Source organism: Cervus canadensis, chromosome 1 (assembly GCF_019320065.1).
Source record: "Cervus canadensis isolate Bull #8, Minnesota chromosome 1, ASM1932006v1, whole genome shotgun sequence".
Lineage (NCBI taxonomy): Eukaryota > Metazoa > Chordata > Mammalia > Artiodactyla > Cervidae > Cervus > Cervus canadensis.
In genome coordinates this window covers 42511210-42537055 of record NC_057386.1, presented here as the reverse complement: position 1 = coordinate 42537055, position 25846 = coordinate 42511210, and the positions used below count along the sequence as shown (strand labels likewise).

The window sequence follows — 25846 nt, the reverse complement described above, 5'->3', positions numbered from 1 at the left end:
TTCATGCTTCATGGATGAAATATCCTTGCATCTCTGTGATGGTATTATGCCTATTCTAAAGGTTTCTCCAATTCTCTTTGTGTCCTCAATTAAAGTTCTTCTCTCCTTTTTTTTTTTTTTTAATTCTATTTCAAAGTGCGACTGAAGTATCTGAGGATTATCTACCACAGATCCAGTTTTTCCACCAAGGTTCCTACTAGATTGAAATCTTCTCTACTTTAGCCACTGACCTTGGAGTCAGGGATGTTGAGGAGGTGCAGATGTGATTGCTGGGGCTGATGCTCTGATGTGTTTTTCAGTGAGATTGGAAGATGGGTAGAATGTGCTACAAGGAAAGAAGCTTTTTGGATTTAAGCACCCCTCATTTCTCCCCGCTATTGCCAGCCACTGAGACACTGCCTTCTCTCTGAGACACTGCTCCCATCTAGGGATTATGGTTGCAGCTACATGACTTACAGACAGGATGGTACAGGGAAAACAGGCCTGGAGGCTGTGCCTGGGCTACCCAGCTCCTATTGCCCGGCTTCTTTCTGGCATGTCCTATCTGAGAACGGAGCTCCCACCTCTTGTAGCAGTATTATATGTTGAACTCCCACATGCCCACTGGATTGCCACTACCCTCTTCAGCTCAATCCCATCTGACTTTAGTCAGGAATTTCTTACAATCTCTGAGAATTTGTCTTGTTTCAGAGCACATCTACGAATGCATTGAACCCATGTTCTTAGCTATCAATTCCAGAGTTTGGGAAAAACAACTGAAATTTCAAGATGCACTCAGTTCACCATCTTGGACCCAAAACTCTTCTGTAAAATTCAGGTAAATGTCATTTTTGTTAAAAAATCAGCATTGGAATTTTTCATTTATATGTTTCTTTTTCTCTCTGTTCATTCAGCCATCTATCTATCTTTTTGTCTATGTACACACAAAGGTAGAAATGTCTGGAATTCTTTTTTTTTTTTCTGGAATTCTTTTAACTTAATAGAGTTACTTCTGGGGTAGAATTTAAAGTGATTTTTTTAAAACTTTTTTTTCAGTGAATTTGTAATCAACATGTATCATTTTTACAAATAAATTCATTCTCAAAAGTATGTTAAGGTTAGTTGCCTTTGAGTGTTGAGATTACAGGTCATTTTAAATTTTGCCTATATGTATTTCTCAATTTCAAATGTTTTAATTTTTATTATAATTGTAAGGAAAAGTTCAAAAAATGATTAATTCAAAATTGGGAACAACTAGGACCAGTAAATAGTTCAACACTACTACTCTACATACTAGAGAATTGAGGAGTACTGATATCTTCAAGTAGGAATGGTTCAGGTCTTCATTTTTCAGTCTTTTAATGAAATGGATTAAATCATGTACCAACAGGAAACACCCATATCAAGGCCTTTACAGTTAAGTCACAAGTACAGTCAAGTCACTCTTCTAAAAGTCCGTTCTCTGTGGAAACAAAATGCAAAAGGGAGTTGAGAAGGAACTGGTCCAAATGACCAACAACTAATTAATGGATAAATAAAATGTAGTCTATCAATATGACAGAATATTTGACAATAAAATTGAATAGAGTATTTATATGTGCTGTAACATGGATGAAACTTGAAAACTTTACACTAAATGAAAGAAACCAGTCACAAAACACCACATATTGTATAATTCCATCTATACTAAATGTCTAGAGAAGGCAAACATATAGACACTGAAAGTAGATTACTTGTTACCTAAGCCTGGGAGTGCTGGAGGGAAATGGGGAATGACTGATGGGTATAGAGTTTCTTTCTGGGATTATAAAAAAAATCTAAAATTGGCTGTGGTGACAGTTGCAAAACTCTGTAAATATACTAAAAACTACTGAATTTTACACTTCAAGTGGGTCAACCGTATGGTATGTGAATTTTATTTCAATTTCCCACACACACACACACTTTTTTTTTTAAGAAGCAACTGTTTGCTTACACTTCTGCCTCTGTGAGGAGTACTCAGACTTCTCCTTGGGCCTCTGAAATTACACTGTACTAAGGAGGCTTGTTCAGCAACCCATCCTGTGCAAGAATGAGAGCATTACTGGCTTCACAGCCACTTATAAAGGGCTTGGTGATGTCTAAAACACGCTCTATTTGTTTTTCCTCCACTGGGTAGAAGTGAAATGATTGAAAACAAGGATTACAGGTCAGAACAAGACTCAGAGTGCTAGCGTTATTACAGCTAGAGGCTAGCAGTGAAGTGGCATCAGGCTCGATCTCAGGAGCTCCTGAGCAGGAGGGAGCTTATCAAGGAACCAATAGTGAAACTCACATATACTACTTCACTTCATCCTTAAAACCACCTTTAGTAGCAGGCACCACAGATCTGTGTTTTACAGATGAGGAAACAGAGGCTAGTTTATAGAGAAAGCTAAGGAACTTGCCCAGAACACATAAGTAGGAGGTTGTGGAGTCGCCTCCTAATGGGAGCGTGGAGTGTAAAGCACCAGGGAATTATACAAAGATCAAGGAGAGTGAGAAGATAGAAACTTACCTCACCTGAGGACAACTCCAACAAACAAAGCCATTCAGATGTCACCATTCAATGCCTGTGTTCTTGGCAGGCATTTTGATACACAGGCATTTGGTAGCTTTCTCTTCTCTGGAAATCTCTGTTTGTTCTCAGTCCCTTTTCTGAGACAATTTTTCCTGAACTTTTGGTTACCCGGGTTATCTCAAGAGCATTTCACTCTCCCTTTCTGAAGAATGTGAAGTGAAAGTGAAGTTGCTCAGTCATGTCCAACTCTTTGTGACCCCATGGACTATAGCCTATCAGGCTCCTCCATCCATGAAATTTTCCAGGCAAGAGTACTGGAGTGGGTTCCCGGGTCTCCCACACTGCAGGCAGGCGCTTTTACTGTCTGAGCCACCAGGCAAGCCCCATTCTGAAGAATAGTCAGAGCCAAATAAATGCCCTAACTTGACCGGGCAGTCTGGTGCAAGCTAATAAATTCAAGGACCTCTTCCCTGCCTTCACTTGTCAAGACCTGATTACCATTTCTTCAGGAGACAGTAACACAGAACCACAAGAAAATCATAAGATCTGTGAAGTCTAGCCAGGGTTTGGTGTATCTCAGGGAGGGTATTTCAAACTCACCCTTATTTTTAGGTATTATAAGGAATCTGTTGTATTTTTTTATGGATTAGAGCTTACTGCTTCGTCAGTTTTAGCCATCATATCCCCCCAACCATCACCACCACACACACACTGATACAGTTACAAGGTTTCATCCTGCACAATGCTTCTGATCAGTCCATATCTTACCACTGCTTTGCCACCGTAACAAGATCAATATAACAGATGCCTTGGTTTCAGATAACATCAGGACTTGCTTCCAGTTCTTTGGACTTCTAGCCCAGGTTCACTGCATTAGTCCACACTGCATCTAATGTTGCTGATTCTGACATATTATGTGCAAAGTCTTGACAGAGCTGCATGGTTACTAGACCAATAAGCAGTCTGCATTAAGTTGGTAAATCACAAGCTATATTTTTAGGATATTTCTCTTCTCAGTTGGCTACTTCAACAATACAGATAATCTGTCCATATTTTAAATAAGAACCTTGTACTGTCAGAATGGATCTTCCTAGTAGAAATTGTTTCTGGTACAAGGTGGTAGCATTCCACTATGTAATATATAAAGTAAATTTATTTATGAGTGAAGAGTAACAGTTTTCCCTGATATCTCACAGTTTCTCTTTGCTCAAAACTTAAATCAGATTAATGGAGAAGGAAATGGCAACCCACTCCAGTGTTCTTGCCTGGAGAATCCCAGGGACAGCGGAGCCTGGTGGGCTGCTGTCTATGGGGTCGCACAGAATAAAAAAAACAGAAGAAAAAAAAAAACTTAAATCAGATTAAAAGAGAGAGATCTTACACACGACTTCTCATACACCTGGGTTTTTTGTTTCACCTAGTATCTATAAATCTCCCTTTTCAAACCACCTCCTTAGGATCCTTAGCAGAAAGCCAAAATAGCAATTCCGTGACATTAGATTGTAGCCTGCAGATCAGCAGAAGGTAAAAAGTACTATCTCTATATTACTCCATTTAATCCTCCCAGCAACTCTATGGAAATAGATATGTAACAAATAGATATGTAACTGCTATAAAAAGATGAGATTCTGCGTGTGCGCTCAGTCATGCAGAGTCTTTGCGACCCCATTAACTGTAGCACATCAGGCTCCTCTGTCCATGGGATTTTCTAGGCAAAAATACCGGAGTGGGTTGCCATTTCCTCCTCCAGGGGGTATTCCCTACCCAGGGATCAAACCCACATCTCTGGTGTCTCCTGCATCGGCAGGCAGATTCTTTACCACTGAGCCACTTGGGAAGCCCCTGTTACCCTTCTTTCTAATTCTTTCTCTTTTCCTGCCTTCTATTAAATTGATAGACTTCTATATTCTCTTTGGGGGCTCCCCAGGTGGCTCAGTGGTAAAGAATTTGCCTGCCAATGCAGGAGACGCAGGTTTGATCCCTGGGTTGGGAAGATCCCCTGGAGAACGCAATGGCAATATACTTCAGTATTCTTAATGGGAAATCCCATGGACAGAGGAGCCTGGTGGGCTACAGTCCACGGGGCCACAAAAGAGTCAGCCATGACTTAGCGACTAACTAACAATAAATATTCCCTTTCACAGCTGTGCTTGTTTGGAAATTATAGATATCTTCTTTTTCTTTCAATAATTCTTCTTTATTTTTAAAGGACACACTTAACCTTTACTCTGAATGTTCTTCAGCTATGCTTCCTCCTAGACATGAAAAGGTTCTTATTAAACAGGTCCTCTCTCATTCTTAAGGCAGGAGTTCTCTAAGTGTGCTTCCCAAGACCCATTCAAGAATCTGCAAGGTTAAAGCTATTTTATAATATCACTAAGATGTTGCTTTTTCCCACTCTGTTGACATTGGCACGAATGATACAAAAGCAATGACGGGTGAAACAGCTGTCGCCGTAGCATGAATCAAGGCAGTGGTACCCAACTGTCCCAGAAGTCATCGTATTCTTCATTGTCATAAACTCACAGAAAAAGAAAAAAGGGAAAAAAAGCCAGTTACGGTTCAGAGTGCCCATGACGAGGCAGTAAAAGTGGATTTTATTAAATTTTGACCCATGAATACGTCTCTTCAAAAATCTGGGTGATTATATAGGAAATATGCATAAAGTACTTTCACTGCACACAGAAGTACAGTGGTTTTCTCTTGGAGAAGCACTCGTGTGATTGTTTAACAAACCACTTTTTCCACAGAACATCATTTTTACTTGAAAGACTCAGATAACCCATGGTTCTACAGACATTGGTGTGTGACTGTCATTTCCTTGAAAATAAAATGAACTTGTCACTTCAAGGAAAACAAATCAGTACTTGCTGCAATGAAATGAATTTAAGCTTTCAAGCAGAAAGGCTATTAATATAGTCCCTTCTCCAACTACATGTCTGTATGAAACTAAATTTTCCTCAGGTATTTCAATTCAGAAATAAGAATTTATGAATAATGTGTTTCATCTATAATAATAAGAAGATGAATACATAATTTGTGTATGAGAATCCAATTGTCATCTAAGCCAAACATTAAAGACATCAGCAAAAATGTACAAATAATGCCACTCGTTAAATTTCTGTCTTAGGAAATATTTTTCATAAAAAATTCCAAAATAGCAGGCCTACTATTTGTAAATTAAATCATAATTTTAAAATATTAGTTCTAATTTCTAATATGGTAAATATTGATACAACACACACACACAAAGCTCTTTGGGCCTGCAATAATTTTTAAGAGTATAAAAGGATCCTAATAGTCAAAGCTATGGTTTTTCCAGTGGTCATGTACAGGTATGAGAGATGACCTGAAAGAAAGCTGAGCGCCGAAGAATTGATGCTTTTGAACTGTGGTGTTGGAGAAGACTCTTGAGAGTCCCTTGGACTGCAAGAAGATCCAACCAGTCCATCCTAAAGGAGATCAGTCCTGGGTATTCATTAGAAGGACTGATGCTGAAGCTGAAGCTCCAGTACTTTGGCCACCTGCTGTGAAGAGCCGAGTCATTGGAAAAGACCCTGGTGCTGGGAAAGATCAAGGGCAAGAGGAGAAGGGGATGACAGAGGAGGAGATGGTTGGATGTCATCACTGACTCAATGGACATCAGTTTGAGCAAACTCAGGGAGATAGTGAAGGACAGGGAAGCCTGGCGTGCTGCAGTTCATAGGGTCACAGAGAGTCGGACGTGACTCAGCGACTGAACAACAACAGCAACACATTTGGAAACTGTTGGTTTAAATTTTCTTTGTTTAAATGTTTATTTCAACTTATCACAAAACAGTGTCTACAGTCAATAGTTGATTTAAAGGTACTGTCTTGTTAAATCACTGTGTTCAGATTATTTTTTTAGCTGCCTTCTCTCCTACTACAGAAACTACTTTGCTTACATGACTTGACTTTCATGTCTTCTCTTGCAGAAATGTATCTTTTAATCATTTTTATGTGAGATTTTGTACTAAGTCATGTCTAAAAATGTTTATAATTTGCATTCATTTTTGAATGTTAGTTTAGCTGTGGATAAAGTTCTATGTAGACATATATGCCCTCAGCATTTGAGACATTGTTTCCTGTCCTCTACTATTGCTGATGAGAAGTCAGCTGACAGCAAAACTGGCGGCCCTTTGTAGACAGGGTCTTCTCTCTTGCTGTCTTTATCTGGAAGTCCCACCGCTTCACAATGATGATGTGCCTGGTGATGGATTTGTCTTTTATCCTGCCTGGTCCTCAGGATACACACCTAATCTGAAAAGTAATGCATTTGTTTTGAATTCTAGAAAAAGTTCAGTGATTGCTTTCTCAAATATTACTTGCCTGCCATCCTCCAAATCTACTCCTCTAGAATAGTGGTTCTCCACCAGGTATGATTTGGCAGTTTCTGGAGACACTTCTGGTTGTCACAACTTTGGGGGGAGGGGGTTGTCCTACTAGCATCTAGGAGGAAACAGCCAGGGATGCTGCTGAACATCCTGTAATGCACAGGACAGTTTCCCACAACAAACAATTATTTGGCCCAAAATGGCAAAGGTACTGAGACTCTGAAACCCTGTTCTGGAACTGCCATTAGATACATGCTGGGGTCTTTCAGTTAATCCTCTAACATGCCTAATTCTTATCAATCCACTCTGCTGCAGTCTAGGAAAATTCTTTTCTATCTCCCAGTTCACTGATTCTCTTTTTCAACATGTCTATGTTAGAGTTTCTGTTTTATCTCAATGATCATGCTTTCTATATCCAAAATCCCTGGTATGTTCTTTTTAATAAGAATTTACTTTATGGCTGCCTGTTTTGCTGAATAGTTTTCTTTTTAAACAGATGTTATTCTTTCACTTATCTCTTGAAACATATATCATACTGTCCTAAAAATTGTTTTCAGCTTGTATAAAGCACTTTCTGAGAAGTCTTTAGTCATAAGTTTCTCAATAACTTTCAGTGAAAGGTTCTACTTAAAATTTTTGTCTGCTTTATTTTTTTTGAGACAAGAATAAAGTTTATCAGAGTGGAGAGAGGAGGTCACTGCCAGTACAGTGGGCCAACTTCCTGTTAGGCAGGGAGAGCTGACCTGTCTGCTTATTTTTAAAATCTCTCCCTTTTCTTTTCTTATCCCACTCTAACTGTTCCTGAAGGCTCCTCCAGAGTCTCCAATCAAGAACTAGGTCTTAAATAGTGTTTTGAGCCTACTTTGATAGTCTTAAATCACAGATCCAGTTACTGAGCCAAGAAACTACTTAGCTGTTTTTGGTTTTAAAAATCCCCAAAGCCATGCTTTTTCTCATTTACTCTCATCCGGCCTAGTTTTGTTCTGTTTTTTTAACAAACTAACAGTCCCAGGCAGGAAGTCAACAGTATTACCAGCCTGCTTTCATAAGCTGACACCTATCCCAGGCCCTGGCTTCAATCAATATTCCTAGATCTTCTGTCTTGATCATGGAGCTCTCAAAGAGATCTGTTTTACCAGTAGAGGTCATGCTCTTGGTGACCCTGGTTCTAGACCCAGAGCCTGAGTCCCTACTCACTATGAGGGCTTTCTCTTCCATTTTTAGTCACATAAATATATCTGCTTTTATCTTAACCATTAAGTGTTCAAGGCAGAATTGTATGCATGAACTCTTTGCAATACCCCAATCAGAAGTAATTATTTATACATTTTTAAAAAATGAGAATGCATTTTGTAGTCAGAAAAAAATCAAGGTTTAACAATTTTTTTAAACATTTACTCTCTTTACTATAAATTTACTATAACAGAGGCAAGTAAAAACTGGAGTTACAGAGGCAAAGAGGAGAAAGTGCCAAATTCTGATCATGGAAACTGGAAAAGGTTTCCCATTTCAACCGGTTGTTTGCCAGCATCCTAAAAAGGTCTACTGGAACCAGAAGGGAAGAAGTGAAACAAATACTTAGTCACATCTAATGAACTTGTGAGAAAAGATGCATGATCCAGTCGTTGGTATAAATGTCTCATCAGAGATGAAATGGAAGCTGTTCCCCTGCACAGAGCAGTGGAGGCAGTCCTACGTGGGGCAGTGGGTGCACAAACATCAGTTTGGTTTGTTTCACCTATGTGTCTCTGGTCTGCTCTGTCCTCTGATATACATGGAAACTGGGGCGGTTTGGCAGCTCATTAAGAATCACATGAAAGACTGGCAGCAGGTGAGGAAGCATCATGGGCAGCAGGCTCACAGCAGTGGTGAGAGCAAAGCGGGCCTCTGTGAACTTGGTGTCAGGCAGGCCAAGAAAGAGGGTCAGTTCTGAAAACTGGAGTATGGCAGAGAAGGTGGAAATAAGACGTGCTCAGATACTAAAACTAAAGTCAGAATGATTGCAACAGAACGAGGGCCGAGAGGAAGTCAGTCCCAAAAGCCTGAGGTTTAGCATGAGTTTGTGGTTGACTCTAAGAGGCCCCAGCAGTGGAGATAAGGAAACCAGGTCAAGGACCTATATGTGTAAATCCATATGTTCAGAGCATTAGACCCTATCACCAACATGGATGAAGACACATGAAACTAAACTTTAAATATGCTAGTGCTTTGTTCTAGCTTTACTTTTAGTATTATAAGTGAATATTAATTCACAAACAGCAAACCATAGAAACCTAACTCCTCAAGAATGAAGCAATTTGCATTTAAAATGAGATATTAATATAAATTCAAGGGTTTTTTGTGGGGGGGGGAGGGGGCTGTGCCACACGACTTGTGAGATCTTAGTTCCCTGACCTGGGATTGAACCTGTGCCCCCTAAGTGAAATGCAGAGTCTTAACCACTGGACAGTCAGTGAAGTCCTTCAGGGTATTATTAAAGACAAGTTTATTCCATTTTCTCCTAGCTGTCAATTACCTTAAAAGAGTAAAACTTTAAAATAACGTACCCCAAAAACAAATAAAATGAAATAAAATAACGTACCCCAGGACTTCCCTGCTGGTGCAGTGAGTATAAGAATCCGCTGGCCAATGCAGGGGACACAGGTTCAAGCCCTGGTCCGGGAAGATTCCACATGCCCCAGAGCAACTAAACCCATGTGCCACAACTACTGATACCACACTCTAGAGCCCAAGAGCTGCAACTGCTGAAACCTAAGCGCCTACAGCCTGTGCCCCACATTAAGAGAAACCACTGCAATGAGAAACTCAAGCACTGCAACAAAGAGTAGCCCCGCTCATTGCAAGAAGAAAAAAGCCCAAGCAAAGCAATGAAGAACCAGCACAGCCAAAAATAAATTAATTAATTAAAAAATAAATAAAATAATGTACCCTAGACTCAATGGTACTATTAACTTTTTAAAAAAAACAGCACACAAAAAAATCTACTTCAGATCCAAATTTCTTAGTCAAGAAGAACTGAGAGATTGATCACTAAACTACAAAAATCCATATACAGTAATCTCAACTTTTAAGTTTCTTTCCACCAATTTCAAAAACTAAAATTTTAATGAGTTGGCCTCACAAAGGTTGTGTCGGGATGAGAAATGCTCAGTTTGTTACATAATCCCAAGGTGCTGAGTTCTGAGTGGTGAAGCACTATGGACAAGGTACTACCTAGTCAGGATGGCTGCCAGTGAGTTTGAATTATTGCTGGGAAGGGTACCAGCAGTATCATATTAAACATTTACCCAGGGCCTCTTACATTAAGTATTCAGGGAAGTCACATACCTTAAATATTAATTTTATTGTTTATTCATCAAATATTTATGGAGCTCATATTATGGATCTCAAACCTGGGATCTTAGTTTCCCAGCCAGGAATTGAACCTGTGCACTCTTCAGTGGAAATATGGAATATTAACTACTGGACTGCCAGGGAAGTCCCATGAATTGCTAATAAAAGCAATAATATTAACAAAAAATTCAAATAAATTGTGTGCTGTGTGCCAGATATTATACAAGGTGTTTCACATTTAGTATTTCACTTCATCCCATTTTAAAGCTGAGAAAACTCAGGCTTAGAGGTTGAGTAACTTGCCCAAGTTCACAGAGCTAGGATCTAGTGCTATAGCTAGAACTCCAATTTGTTCCAGAGCCCAAAATCCTAACCAGTATGCATATTGCCTATGGTAAGGCAGCCAACACACAAAAAGCATTATCATCATACAAGGTCAAAAGTGAAAAAGGAAAAAGGAACTCTAGATAATAAAGGACATTCAAGAGGACATTTCTTCCAAGTGGTTGAGTAAGGAATGGCTTTGTGAAGCAAGTTATATTTACACAAATTTTTATCAGATGGATAGAATCTGGCTGTACAGAAAAAGGCTATGAAGGATAAGATGTAAAAAGCATGGGTGGTGGAAGGCATGTTGCATTGGGAATTGGAAAATCAGGTTCAAGTTTACTCCTTTTCTTAACTGTGTAACAAGAAGCGAGCCACTTACCTCTCTAGGCTTCATGTTATTCTTATATAAAATGTCCAGTTTGGCTCCTTAAAAAAAAAAATACACATGCTATATGCAGGAAGATAGTCACACAGTAGAGTCATTTATAAAAGTAAAATCTAGGAAACAACTTGTCAAGAAACAGATAAATAGCCTAAAATTATTATGCAGCCTTTCTGACAAAAATTGTGGATAGTGCAGCAGCACAGAAAAATGTTACAAACAGCAAATTGTAAAAATTATTACATAATTGCTCTATTACAAACATACATGTGAGCAAAGACTAAGGCATAATATACAGAAATAAAATTTGAAATATAAAAATACACATGCAAACCTGTTCCCCAGACCTCTTGAAGTAAAAAACTCTAGGGATAAGACTTGAAAATATGTATTCTTAAAAACTTTCCAAGTGATTGTGATGTATGCCCAGGATTGGGAGTCATTGATAGGATACTCAATATTTCTTTCAACTTTAACATTCTAATTCTTTAAGTGCATTTCATACACCATGGCAAAGTAGACAAATGCCAAGAAAAGATTATACAAGTGTACAGGGAATAAAACTTAGTTTGGGGTAACTGTACCATAGGATATATCAAACAGCATGAAGGAGCATGAAGGCCATCATAGGCTAAGGAGGGGTTTGGACATCATGCTGTAGGCCACAGGAGGTTATTTACAGCTTCTGAGCTAAGTAAAATAATGAGAGCAGCACCAGCTCTCTGGAGTATGGACTCAGCACTCTTGGGGTTTCTGCTGCATCACTGGATTTAAAGAGCTCTCATTGATCTCCAACAATGTTCCTAATTTTCTCTGAGGATGATCTAAGATAGCTCTCAGAGACAGCAGGGAGGTCAGTTACCTGGCATATTAGATATTACTATACTCTCCCTCTTTTCAGACGTCCGTCTGGTCAAAGTTATGGTTTTTCCACTAGTCATGTATGGATGTGAGAGTTGGACCAGAAAGCAAGCTGAGCGCCAAAGAATTGATCCTTTTGAACTGCAGTGTTGGAGAAGACTCTTGAGAGTCCTTTGGATTGCAAGGAGATCAAACCAGTCAATCCTAAAGAAAATCAGTCCTGAATATTCATTGGAAGGACTGAAACTCCAATACTTTCGCCATCTGATGGAAAGAACAGACTCATTGGAAAGACCCCGATGCCGGGAAAGATTGAAGGCAGGAAGAGAAGGGGACGACAGAGGATGAAATGGTTGGATGGCATCACTGATTCGATGGACATGAGTTTGAGCAAGCTCCAGGAACTGGTGATTGGGAGGCCTGGCGTACTGCAGTCCATAGGATCGCAAAGAGTCGGACATGACTGAGCGACTGAACTGAACTGAATACTCGCCCTAATCAGTCACAGTTCAGTTCAGTTCAGTCGCTCAGTCACGTCTGACTTAATCACAGTACTCTCCCAATAAAACTAGCTAGACTCAAAATAATTCTCAATACTTCTCATAGCACTCCAGGAAGTTAGCAGACCCTACTAATGGCAGAAAACTTTCCACTTTCCTACTGTTGAATCTTAGGACCAAGATCTACCTCTTCAATCTAGCTAAAAAGTGCTCCAAGGGGTTACTTTCCTGGTGGTGCAGAGGCTAAGACTCCAAGCTCCCAATGCAGGGGACCTGGGTTCAGTCCTTGGTAAGGGAATTAAATCCCACATGCTGCAACTAAAGACCTGGTGCAGCCAAATAAATAATTTTTTTTTTTTTAAAGTGTGCTCCAAGGGGACTTCACTGGTGATCCAGGGGGCTAAGACACCTGTGCTTCCACTGCAGGGGGTGCAGGTTCAATCCATGGTCAGAGCCTGCATGATGCAAAGCCAAAAAACAGAAGAAAAAAAAGCTCTCCAAGGATTGGACAGGAACTCTGATAATTCTAACTTCCTTTTGTGTTAGTATATCACGGGGGGGAAAAAGACAAACAGGAACATAGATCCTGGTTAAGGTAGTGAACTTTAAAGATTAGAAATAAATCATGTAAGTACAGATAAAAGTCAATTTAAATGATCTATAATGGAGAGGTGTAGGGGAAAAGCTGGTTTTAGTTTTCTTCTTGGGTACATCATGTCAGTAGGTTCAAAACTTAGAGAATATTGATGAGAATTCTTTATCCAGACTAATTGTTGGTCATGTTTGAAGGCAACAGAAAAATGTTCTCAAATATGCAGAAAGTCAAGAAATACACCAGCTATACATTTCTGAAAAACATACCTGAACACATCATCCAGCCAACCAACTCATGAAACAAGAGAATGTGCTTTTGATTTGGAATTTGTGATATGAAAGGACTAACAGTTACTATTTGAACTCTTAAAGCTAAGTAGGAAGAAGATAAGAAATACAATTGTGGTCATCTTCTTACATTTAATAGAGTGAACCAATAAATTTTATCCTTGATGAACCAAGAAATATATGCTATTTAAAAACACAAAAAAGAGATACAGAGAAAGCATCAAGGATTTACTGTATAGCATAGGAAATTACATTTTGATATCTTGTACTGATCTACAATGGAATATAATTATAGAAAAAAATTACTGAATCACTAAGCTGTATAGTCCTGAAACTAACACAATATTGTAAATCAACCATACTTCAACTAAAAAAAATATACGAAGAAATATGCATCAAAAATATTAACGTGTTGTCTCCCGGTAGTGTTAAGTTCTTTTCCCTTCTTATCCTTTAAATTATACCAGAATTCCCCATCACATGACCTTAGGACTTGCTCCTTCCACCACCTGAAACACTATTAACCTATCTTCTTCACATGTTTAAGTCCTTCACATGTCGACTTCTCATGTCTACAGGGCTGTCTCTCTCATTAGATATAGCTCACACATGAATTATTTCCTCAGGAAGCTCTTCCTTGATCAATCAATCCACAGGAGTCCCATCCCCACAAACCACTATTATTTTACTGTCTTTTTGTGTTCATGGCACTTTATCAGTGTCTGAAATTTCAATTATCTTGTTATTTTTTCTTTGAATATTGTTAATCTCTCACACTAGAATGGAAGCTCCATGAGGGGAGGGGCTTGTCTTTTCTATTTCAATGCTGTATCTCCCTCTAGGACCTTGAAGCATATTTGGCACATAATATTTCTTGAATTTTGTAATCAGAACAAATATAGTTATTTACATTTGAGAAATAAAAGCAGGGAGAATTAAGTTAGTTAAAAAATGAAAAATAAGACCATATTGGGATATCATTTTATTCACACTTATTGGCAAAAAAATGAAAAAGTGTGAGAACCTTCAGTGTTAGAAAGGAAATGAATCAATGGGAACTCATATGTCACTGGTGAAGAATAAATCAATTCACTGACTTTGGAAAATGTGACATTGTCTTATGAAGTTTATCTCTGAATATCCTATTACCCAGCAATTATTCAATAAATATATAATTTCTCAATGAATAATAGGTTATACATAATTGAAACACTATTAATACTCTTCATACATATGTACCAGGAGACACAGGTTATAATGTTCACAGCAACACTATTTGTAAAGGAGAAAGACTGGACTCCTAAATGGCCATCAGAATGAAAATGAATAAATAAATTCTGGTATGTCAGACAAAAATGGATATGAAAGTAATGCAGATACACAAAACAGCATGGATGAATCTTAGTATGATTTAGCATAATTTCCATGATTCCAATTTTATAAAGCTTAGAAACAAAACTCAATGTGTTGTTTAGATATAAGTAGATGTACAATAAAATTAAAACAAAAGCAAAAATACAATAAAAACATTTCACACATTTTTTGTATGTGTCAGCTGTTATGTTGAAAAAGTTAAATAAAAAAATTGGACCTCATTTTGGAGTTGACCATATCCAGCATTCAAATATGAATACCACACTGTATGCAATTTTGGTTACAAATAATGAATTCTTTTTTAAATGTCATATTAGTTCTAAAAAGAAAAACTTTAAAAACTACATTAAGCCTCTGACTTAAAGCTAACCATATTTTACAACTATATTTCCCACATATAGCAGAGTAGGTCTTCAATAAATATACAACTGCTCAATGAATGATAGGTTATACATAATCAAAACACCACTAATAAAAACAGCTAAACTTTATTGATCTAGGAACAGTTTTAAACACTTCACATAAACTATTCCATTTAATCTTCAGAACAATCTTGAAGCAAATTATTATTATTCGCACTCAGAAGTACTGTTAAGTTCTATGAGAATATAGAGGAGTGCCTGTCTCAGCCCCAGAGAGTCAAAGATTATAAAGACGTCCTAGGAGCAAACTGGAACAATCAAACTTATTTCAATAAAATTTAAGTTTCTGCATCACTTCTTTTTCTTTCACATTTTGATGTAGTTTATTAGCAATAAAATTAAGGCAAATACATTATTAGGCTGATGTAAATTTAAAAAATTCTATCTTGTTCCCTTCACAAATCTTAAATTCAAAGTACAGCACTTTCAGGAGAAGGAAATGGCAACCAGCTCTGGTATTCTGCCCAGGTAAATCCCATGGACAGAAGAGTCTGGTGGGCTACAGTCCATGGGGTTGCAAAAGAGTCAGACACGACTTAACGACTAAACAATATTTTACCACAATTTAAAAAATTAGGTTGTGGCAATGTTTGCACAATTCTGAGTATGCTACAGCTATTGAATTGTACAATTTTTATAGGTAAGTTGTATGGTACGTAGATAAGTGTATTTAAAAAATTCTTTCCAAAAAAAAAAAGTACAGCACTATTTAAGTTGGAGAGGAAAAATGAAATTTCTAGATGTCATTTAGTGGCATACAAAGTTTAATTAATGAAAAATCTGAAGGTGTGTGAAGTATAATAAATTGGTTCATTTTCAGGAAGGCAGGAAACTCTTCATAAAATTCAAATGCACAAAATTTTAAGGAAAACATCTAGAATGAAAAGAGGCTTTGTGATGACAAAAAAGTTTTAGAAATTTGCATTACAAATTACCAATATAAAGATGAAAAATGTCAATACCATCACGGGAACCCTCTCCTTCACTTCTGAAAGAATTTTAAATAAACAAGACCACAAAATGAGAAACATATGTATGTTTAAAAGTCAGCAAAACGTGTCATACAGTGGCAGCATTTTGAATTATTTTTCAAAGAATGCTGTTCATATGTGTTGTTTTTGTGTTTCAAACTAAATACTGGCAGTTTTGCTCCAGCTGCGATATTGTGCACACCATATGGACCATTTTAAAGAAACTTTTAAAATTGCAAATAGATTCAACAATTATATTACTTGCTTTACCTTTTTAAAGCCACTTAAAAAAAAAAATCTACTTCTTGTAGGTTTTGCAGCTAGGTGGCTATTTAAAAAATCTGTCCCCGTTTGACTGACTGTTATTCTATAATCTCTATGGTAGAAAGCTCCATGTACCCAACAGAAAGTTTCCTTGATTGAAAGAACAGTATTTTGTAAAACATTTTTTTTTAAGTAAAAATTTTATGAAACTTGGTCTCTAAAAAAAAAAAGTCAGCAAGAAAAAAAAGTCATATTAAAGAAATGGTAGCCTAAAATATATTTTTAAAGAACTAAGAAGCACTTGCAGGGACTTCCCTGGTGGTCCAGTGGTTAGGATCTGCCTCCCCATGCAGGGGACGCAGGTGCGATAGATCCCTGGTTGGGAAGCTAAGATCCCACATGCTAAGAGGCAACTAAGCTCGAGTGCCACAAAGACGACCCAGCACAGCCAAAATAAATGAATAATTTAAAAAAAAACCAACAACACTTGCTACTAATTTGGGTGGGCTACAGGTTCTAATTTGCCCCATCCTACACATACTTGAAATAGCTGCTTCAAGCAGTTCATCTCTCTACACCTCTGTAAAATGATCTTTAAGGTGCCTTCTAATTCTATATCTTATGGGTCTTCAAAGACAGTACTTTTAAGCAGGATAATAAAAAAATTCCAATCTTCAAATCAGATACAGCAGTTCTGATTCCAAATGTAAAACTTCTTACCTTGCTAAGCTTAAACTAAAAGACAAGCCAAATGTGTCTCCCTTTCCCGGCAGGGAGCTGGGAAGAACCCATTCAGGTGCCTTGGGTTTCCTAGGACTAGAGCTTTCCCAGCACTGGAGTGTTTTCTTAATAGTTCCTTATTGAAGAGAGAAAACACTAAGGTTGGATCAGAGAAGCAATCCAAGGAGATCATATGTGAAGAGGGTCAGGAAAAACAAGAGCAGAATAATGGCAATATGGATAAATATTCAAGTAAATTCCCTAACAAAGATTTCATTTTGTAGATATCAAAACTCTTAATATTTGTATCCCTTTTGACTACTTCCTACCCACCTTTTCTAAGTTTTTTTTAGGTGAAAGCAAAACAACTCAAATTTAGCTTTTAACTGTGCAAAGGGGCTCATAAACATTTTTTAATGAAAATCAGAATTCTGTCTCTATCCCTAACACAGAGATCATAAAAAAAAAAATTTTTTTTCAGTAATACAAGAAGCCTGAAGGTTCTTGGTCAAGACAACATTGGTCTAGAATTTGTACTAATTTTTATCTAAAAGTATAATTAGTTTGATGAAATTTATATAAGATGATACACAGTATCTATTACAGAAGTATCTTTATCACCAACTTGATGAGGCATATTACAATACAAAAATCATATGTACATAGTATATTTCATTTCCAAATTGTGAACTGCTTTTGATAATAAGTATGTACACTGAAAACAAAATTCTAAATTTGAAAAATATCTTAAGTATCAGAGCAAAGCTTCACTACTTGCAATAATAACTAAGGTAAAAAATTATTACCTAGGTTTTCAGCCACTGAGTATGAATCCCAGAATAAGACTCTTATGTTTCTTAAGAAAGAACACTTTCCAAAGAGGGGGAAAAAAAACAAAAAAAAAACAGAAAAAGACATAAAAAAAGAAAGAACACTTCCCAGCAAAAACTGTCACATTTTTTTTCCAGTCACATTTTTAATGATTGATTAAAAAAAAAAAACCCAGAAGATATAATAATAATAATGAGACAAGTACCAAATATTCTTTACCCAATTCTCTAACTTTACCATAATGAAATCCTCAAGGAAGTACTTGAGTATTGAAATACAAATACACATTATTGGTGTTTTTGGCATCTTATACTTTAAAAAATTAAGGATGGCCAGATGAAGTCAAGAAAAAAGTGTAATTTACTTTAAAATATTTCAGTATTTGCAATGTGGTTAAATGTATTATTTAGGTTAAGCTATAATCCAGGTGCTAATCAAGAATGCAGTCTCTGGGGGGTCTACCGGTATTCTAATTAGGAAACATAGCCAGAAGCTGCACTGGCAGGCCAAACTGACATCTCTAGTTATGCAGATCAGCTACACTTAAACACTGCTTACTCTTGCAAAAACAGGCTGGATAAGAACTTTGTGAGGCCTGTATCCTTTACTCTTAGATGTGATACTATAGGCTAAATTTCCATAGGATCCTGTATTTTAAGAGTTAATTTTTGGTTGATGTTTATTGAATGCTGTCTGTAAGAGTTTTGGAAAGCTCCACCTCTGAAATTTTATAACTTCTGAATTCACTTTTCATGGTAGATGATGGTTGGATTACCTAAAAGACAGAGAGCTGTGAATTGCTTAGATCAATTTTCTTTTTTTCATTTAGACATGAGATAAATGTCTGCCATGCAAACTGTAGCCATTATATGCTGTCCTCTCTGCAATGGATTACCTTTCTCCCACTCCATCTACTGTCTGTGCAACATCCTTCAAGGCTCAGGCATCACTTCCAAACAAGTCTTCTCTCTTCAACAACCACTGCCAGGCTGAGTTAAGAAATAATCCACTTTTATTTTTACAGCCCTTTGCATACCACACTATTATACCACATTTTACATTGCTGAAAACATTGTTTTTCCCACTGGACTGTGAGCTCTATGAAAACGTGCTATTTTCTTACAAAATATTACAAACATATATATTCACCACCTAGCTTTAGAATTCTGCTGTATTTGCTGCAGATTTTTAAGAAATAAAATACAACAGATAACAGTTGAAGCACTGTTTACCCCCACCCCCAACATGAGGTAATTTCTACCCTATTTTGGGTATTGACCATTCCCATGCAGGTCTCTATCCTTGTTACACGTATCTATATGAAAAAATATTATAGTGTTACATGTTTCCAACATTATTTTCCATAATATTGTGTATATGTTTATACAACTTCCTCTTATCACACTATATTTATCCATGTTGACAGTTCATTTTAACTGTACTTTTTTTTGTATTTACCTATATTTGAATGATTTGTTCCTCTATTGATGAACATACAGTTGCTTCAAGTTTTTCAGTTACAAATAATACCACAGTATTTCTGTGCATCTCCTTGTGTATACATCTGCTTTCCATACGACACAGATTTAGAAGTGCAAGTGGTAGATCTAGGAATATGTACAACTTTACTGATAATTTTGCCAAATTGCTTTCCCAAGTAACTGAACTAGTTTCTCTGTGGCAACATCTGTAGAGGTCCAAAATATTCTATTCTTTCTTTAATAACAGATCCTCCAAATTTTAGATGTATACATAGCTGACGAGAATAGATATCACTTATCATTTCTTGTAACTATCTGTGGCCATGGGCCAAAGTCCTGGCCAATAACATGTAAAATAGAAGTTGGGCCACGTCTTTAAAAAGATGAAACAGACCTTCCCCCTTATTAACTGGTATATGGACATGACGGCCACACTGGAGTAGCTATCATGAAACCAAAGAATAAAGGTACCTACTAAAGTTGACAGAAAAGAGCCTGTGTTACAAATACTCTTATCAGCCCTATACTTGGGACTCTTATGAGAGGAAAAACTCACTTAATTAAACCATGTTATAGTTGGATTTTTATTACAACACCAGAATATGTATACTAATGAAACACACTCTCATTTGCAGTTCATGAGATGCTGTTCCACATCTTTGTCAACATTTTTATCATCAGACCTTGTATGTGTGCTCAGTCACATCCTACTCTCTGCAGCCCGCCAGGCTCCTCTGTCCGTGGAATTTTCCAGGCAAGTATACTGGAGTAGGTTGCCATTTGCTATGTCTGGGGATCTTCCCAACTCAGGGACCAAACCTGCGTCTCTTCCATCTCCTGCATTGGCAGGTGGATTCTTTCCATTGCACCACCTGTGAAGCCCATCAGACCCTAACTTCTGCCAAACTGATACAGGCTTTTGAAATGATATTCTATTATTTTAACTTGAATTTTTATGACTACTAGTGAAGCTGAGTCATCTTTTCATATTTATTGATCATTCCAGTCTTCTTCTTTGTGAAGTGTCGGTTGATACCCTTTGCCCATTTTCCCAATGGATTATACTTGTCAACTAAATGCTTTTGATGTCCTAGATATATATACACAAGACATTGCAAACTACTTTTTCTGACATAATCTTACTGTTGTGGGCTTACAGTTTTCCTGTCAAAACAAAGAGGTTAACATGGCTTTACAGCACTTGTCACATGAGAGGAGGCTGGGAATTCTCAATTCTAATATGAAGACATCTTTCAGAAGGCATCCAGGATTTGCAAGCAAACTTTTAAAATACTACATGATGGATTTTTCTTAGAAAAGGCACACAAGAAAAAAACAGCAGGGGGGAATCCCAAAGGTTGACACTGTCCTCAAAAGCTAATAACCAACAGATATAATAAAGTAGACAAAGTGAGAGAGAGACACACACACAGGGAGAGATTGACTGACTCCAGGTAAAACAAAAAACTTTACTGGAAAGGAAACGTAATTTACACCTCTTGGCCTTCTGAGTAATACTTACAGTCACAAGAAATCTATTTCCAATTTTAAAATCAATCTATACACAAAACATGTTTATAAAACAAAATGCAAATATCTGAGCTTTGACACTACAGAAAAGCATACATGTAAAAAAAAATGAAAGGTAGAAAAAGAATGGAAGAGTAATGATGATATACTTATGTTATTAAGGGATTGAGATACTGGGTTTTGTTTTGGTTTAAGATACTGCTTTTAATTGATGGAACAAGCAATAAAGATATTTTACAGAGGTAACAACCAGTGGAACAAAGTGACAGAACTACAAACATGAGAGAAGAGCTAAATCATTACCTATCAGTAGAAACCAACAGATGTTAACATTTATGTCAACAGCAGACGGATGTTATTCACGTATACTTGGGGGAATCCAAATGAAACACTATTAAAAGTAGTTTTTCCTTGGGACTGTGACTAGGGGTGGGGCAGGGAACCACTGCTTTTTAATTTTTGGCTACACCATGCAGCTTGTGGGATCTTCGTTCCCTGACCAGGGATTGAACCCAGGCCCACGGCAGTGAAAGCACCAAGTTCTAACAACTGGGCCACCGAGGAAACCCCCTACTACTTTTTCATTTGAACCACATTAGACTTTCTGAAAAGTGATACCCAACACTTCAAACAAAAATTTACTCTTGAAAAAAGCAATAGTAGGAACTCTGTATCAATTTCCAAGGATCAGGTAGAAAATTACATGCTGTTAATTATGAACTTCTGGAGGTGTTTTTTCACCTCACCACTATTTACTGATTGAGACAAAGAGATCTGAGGTAAAAAAAAAAAAAAGATAAAATAAAAAATGAGTAAAAAAGGTAACAAAAGAAAAAATAAAAAAATAAAAAAAAACCCAAAAACAAAAAAAAGAGATCTGAGGTGCATGTGTCAATATCCTGATGGTGATCAGAGATTTTTTTGACGAGATCAGAGATGAACATACACAATTTAACAAACATTTATTGCCCACTATGTGCCAGGCACTATGCATCAAAGGCATAACTTCTTTCAAACAGTAAGGTAATATACTTATTATGACTGTTTTCAAGATTTGCTTTCTTTCACCAAAACACATTCACTCTGGTTGTTCTGGTTTTACTTTTGTGTTCTCAACCCTCTTAGGGTACTGCACTGCACCCAAAACCCTTCCAGGAACTGAAATCCTGATGCTGAACACTAATTTCGGTATTCATTCCCATCTAAAATCTGCAGCTGGGTCATAGTCGCCAATTATTGGTAATTCATTTTTGTTCTGACATCACACTCCATCACGCGGACAGATCATGTGTTTCTTGGCCAAACCTTCCACTCTGGGACTGTCTGGGTTTCTTGGTATTGACAGCTGTTAAGCAGATCTCCACAAATACCAGCTTTCATCCAAGAAGTCCCACACTGGTGACCCACAGAACTAGCCTGCAGGTGTGTTTGGCTCACAGTAGTTTTTATATCTTTTTGCCAAATTCAAAAATATTTCTCACTTTTCTAGGAAAATGACATCTGGCAACCCTGATCAAACATTACACATGCATAAACCTCAAGGGCCATAACTTTGACACTCTCCAATTGGCTCATCTTATTTCTACTATGTATCTGGTTCTTCTAGGCATTTTAGTTTGCAATCCCTAGTCCAGCCTCTCCTGTAAAGTAGAGCTAATCTTTCACCATGTAGGAAAGGGGAATTTTTTTATTCTGATAGACATCCTACAGGAAAAGTTACTTCTAAAAAAATTTTTCCAATCTTCCTGAAAAAAGCACAAATTAGTTTCTCAGTTTTGTCCAAGAGACCTTTACTATTGGATAGGGTTATTCTTTAGCCAATCAATAAGTACCTTCTAAAGATCCTGCTTTAAAGGAAAAAAAAAAAAATTCTTGCTCAAAAGAACAGGTCAGACAGATTTAAGTTGCACAATGCTCAGATAAAGGCACATGTCTATCTGGACTGCTTCTGTTCTGACAAAATTAACTAACCCACTAATGGCAAATCTAATTAAAATTAGCAATTTAGTGCCTCTCTTTTAAGTACCATGCAGCAGCATTTTAGGTTTTGGGGATGTAATGAACAAGACACATACCTGCATTCAAGGGGGTTGCAGTCCAGTCCACATAGGCAACATTAATGGTTGAGGACTTGGTTTAATGAAAGCATATATATGAAGGTCAGGAAGGCTCAGGGATTTATAAGAGGAAATAACCTCTAAATTAAAATTTGCTAAGTGTAAAGATGAGAACATGAACCAAGACAAGAGGAAAAGGGTGTTCAGGCAGAGAGAATTTAGAGTTTGAACTGACTACCATGGGAAAAGGGAAACTAGGAAGATAAGCAAGGGTCCGCTTATGAAAATAAAACCCGAGTATCACTCTTGATGTCTATCCTTTATGCCACTTTCCATCATTCAGACTTTATCCTGAGGGAAAAGAAGAGTCATTAAATGAGAACTGGGAAAAGCAGCTGCTGTTATTGTTCAGTTGCTAAGTTGTGTGTGCGACTCTTTGCCACCCCATGGCTCCCCAGGAGCATGTCAGGCTCCTGTCCTTCACTATCTTTGCTCAGGTAAGGGAGCCACTCAATTTAAAAATGGTCCAAAGACCTTAACAGTCAAAGTCCAGAACACTGATACTACCAAATGCCAAGGATGCAGAGCAAGAGGAACCTAAATACACTGCTGGTGAGAATGCTAAATGGCAGCCACTCTGGAAGTTTGGCATGCATCTAGAAAACTTTTTACCGTACAATCCACCAATTATGTCTCTTCATACTTATTCCAAAGGAGCTGAAAACGTCAGTGCAAAATTCTACACATGGATGCTTATAGCAGCTTTACTCGTAATTATCAAAGCCTGGAAGCAACCAAGATGTCCTTCAGTAAGTAAGTGAATGGATAAACTGTGGTACGTTCAACAGTGTTTTATACAGCACTAAAAAAAAAAAATCCACGAAGACATGGAAGAAACTTACACGTTTTACTCAAACTTAAGTGTCTATATACTGTATCATTCCAATTGTATGACATTCTGGAAATGGTAAAAGTATGAAAACAAAAAGAAAGACTACTGATTGCTAGGGGTGGATGTAGAGAAGATAAATAGAGAATTTTTAGGGCAGTGAAAATATTATTACAATGATAGATATGTCACTATACTTTTATTCCAACCCATAAAAAGTACATCTAGAATGAACCCTATGGTTAACTACAGACCTATAGACTTTGGGTGGTTATGATGTATCAGTGTATCGTCATTCATGGTATACACACACGTATATACACCACTGTGGTGAATGATGAATGATGATGACAGGAGAGGCTTTGTTGGTATTGGGACAGAAGGCATCTGAGAAATTCCTATACCTCCCTTTCAATTACTGCAAACCTAGAACTGCTCTAAATCACACACACTTCACATAAGTCCACAGTAAAAGACGTAAGCCAAAAAGAATTGAATATGGAATACAAGATGATAGAGTACAAATACAGATTACTTATAGATATGATATCTAAAGGGCTTCCCTGGTAGCTCAGCTGGTGAAGAATCCACCTGCAATGCAGGAGACCCCGGTTCGATTCCTGGGTCAGGAAGATCCACCGGAGAAGGGACAGGTTACCCACTTCAGTATTCTTGGGCTTCCGTCGTGGCTCAGCTGGTAGAGAATTTCCCTGCAATGTGTGACACCTGGGTTTAATCCCTGGGTTGGGAAGATCCCCTGGAGAAGAAACAGCTACCCATTCCAGTGTTCTGGCCTGGAGAACTTCATGGACTGTATAGTCCATGGGGTCACAGAGAGTCCAACACAACTGAGCAACTTTCACTGACATGGTATCTAAAAGTAAAAGCTTTTTATGTCCCTCCTGAATTAGGAAGCAAAACCATGAGAAAAGTGCCTGTGTGCTAGCAGGGCAAAGAAGCTGACAAGGATTTGGAGAGAGATGGAACCAATCAGTGGAAAAGGAGTTCTTACACAGAATTTCTTCACAGCATCATGGGCCCAGTGAAGGTTCAAATGGTTTTGTTACATCCACATAAGTAATATATCCATAGTATTATACACTATTAGACACCAACCTGCAAAATTGTGACTGTCTTCAGTAGTATGTCATTATAACCAATATTCTTCAAAGAATGTTTTTTTCTAAGGTTTTTTTAATTTTTATTTAAAGCCTAAATGTTGTTAAGAGACTTTATTTTTTGGTTTTCTAAGGTTTTAAAGTTTGATGTGTCCTTGTCAAAGGACACTGACATCATTTTTGTCTTTTCACAGCTAAGCATCCACTTTTATGTAATTTAAGATCATAGTTATATATCATGCTCTTCCACATATCACAAATATAGATATTTCAAAGAACCAAAGCTATGAGTATTTTGACAACCAAGAATTTACTGTACCAACTCAACCGAAGTAAAAAAAAAAGAAATTGTAATCCTGCTTTTCTGGATGACAAAAATTTCAGAAAAGACAAAAAATCACAAACCTCTATCTTCAAAAACAAAAAAACACTAAAAAAAAAAAAAAACCCAAACCCCAAACAACCCAACTATTGAGCACTTACTAGTGTGCCAGACTTCAATAAAAGAGAATTTTAAGGAGTCAGTAAATCACAGGAGTAAGCCATGGAACCAATATATTTGTAAAATAATGGTTTGTTTCAGTCACTGATTCTACCTCTCAAATTCCAGGTACAGATAATCTGGAAGAATAGCACACTCAATTCTGTACCTTTACAGAAAACCAGTTATCAGAAAAGTTAAAAGTTCAGATTAAGAGTTCAGTTATATGAAATAGGATTTACATGGGCAAAAACGGTTTCCCTGGTGGCTCAGAGGGTAAAGCGTCTGCCTGCAAGGTGGGAGACCTCGGTTCGATCCCTGGGTCAGATCATCTCCTGGAGGAAATGGCAACTCACTCCAGTATCCTTGCCTGGATAATCCCATGGACAGAGGAGCCTGGAAATCACAACCCATGGGGTCACAAAGAGTCAGACAGGACTGAGGGACTTTCACTTTCACAACAGTTTTTGAAGTGAGAGAGCAATGCCTTGCTACTTAAAACTGCTAGAAAAAACGAGGTATTTACAGGAAGATGACCAAATAAAGG

General features: G+C 37.4%; 1 long non-coding RNA gene across 1 annotated transcript; it reads right to left on the bottom strand.

The window, feature by feature from the left end:
- Positions 1–6308: 6308 nt before the first annotated feature.
- On the bottom strand, positions 6309–20001 carry LOC122449050. Its single transcript, XR_006271872.1, has 3 exons — positions 18639–20001; positions 10916–10962; positions 6309–6799 (listed from the first exon to the last, which is right to left on the bottom strand). It is a non-coding gene; the product is annotated as an uncharacterized LOC122449050 (long non-coding RNA).
- Positions 20002–25846: the final 5845 nt, after the last annotated feature.